The sequence below is a fragment of the Myotis brandtii genome, unplaced genomic scaffold, assembly GCF_000412655.1.
Source record: "Myotis brandtii unplaced genomic scaffold, ASM41265v1 scaffold231, whole genome shotgun sequence".
Classification (NCBI taxonomy): domain Eukaryota; kingdom Metazoa; phylum Chordata; class Mammalia; order Chiroptera; family Vespertilionidae; genus Myotis; species Myotis brandtii.
Genome location: NW_005358689.1, coordinates 625509 through 626475, shown reverse-complemented (window position 1 = coordinate 626475; position 967 = coordinate 625509). Strand labels below are relative to the sequence as shown.

General features: G+C 43.2%; 1 protein-coding gene across 1 annotated transcript in view; it reads right to left on the bottom strand.

Annotated features, from left to right (window-relative positions):
• The window catches only part of MIA3 (melanoma inhibitory activity family, member 3), a 35487-nt gene that overhangs the window by 9617 nt on the left and 24903 nt on the right, over positions 1-967 (bottom strand). The window lies entirely within an intron of this gene.

The window sequence follows — 967 nt, the reverse complement described above, 5'->3', positions numbered from 1 at the left end:
TCCCCTTCCCATCCTCTCTCAGAGGCTCAGACGTGCACACAGATTCACAGAGGGTTTCCTTCACACCTGCCATCTGGGGATGCAAACCAAGCTCTGGCCTTTGGCACATCGCCTGCATTTCCCAACTTCTCTTCGTAATTCTCTACTTCTTAATAAATAAAACAAAGAACTGATAAAACACTAGGTGGCCCATGGGACTCGAGACAATGAAAGCTCATTTGCCTCCTTTGGAAAGCCAGGGCGAATCTGCCCGACAGTCAAGTTCATCAGGGTAAAGCAGGGGATGATTCTGATTCCTATCACAGGGAGACCTGTAACTACTTCTCTTATTCCTGTCACGGAAGGGCTGTTTCTCAGCTGAAGACTGGCACCATGAGAAGACAGTCCGCTGAAGAAAGCCTTCAAAACACGTCTCCTGTCTGTGCAATTAACCACAGACACTTCCACACTTTAGGTCCCAATCCCACTCCCCACCTGCTTCAGTGGGATTGTGATAAGGAGAGAGAAAAGCCAAGGACTGGCAATGTCCATTGAAGAGAAAGACTCTGACTGCCCATAATCAGTGTACTATCTACGGGACACTGGTTTTAACCCAATAACCTGCCAGCTCAAGCTGTCAATCTACTGTAACATAAATGACAATGGTTGTAACATTTAACGGTTTAAAAACACTATTTTCTTGTTACCCTTGGACCTCTCTGCACATAGTTCTGATTCAAAAGACACTTAACTTGAAACTTAATTTTCTATGAATCAGAAGCAAAATGAGAGAAGCGCTATAGTAAAAAGGGTTGATACCAAAGAGAAAAAGGTTTATGTATTCTCAACTTCCCATTCAATACTTCAGGAAGTATTTTATGAATGGCTATAATAGACCGGTTACCTAGTAAGATGCTAAGATTAAAGTACGGACAGATACTATTATTATGTGCCACTCAATCAAAGCTGACGGGGCATTCTGCAAGAC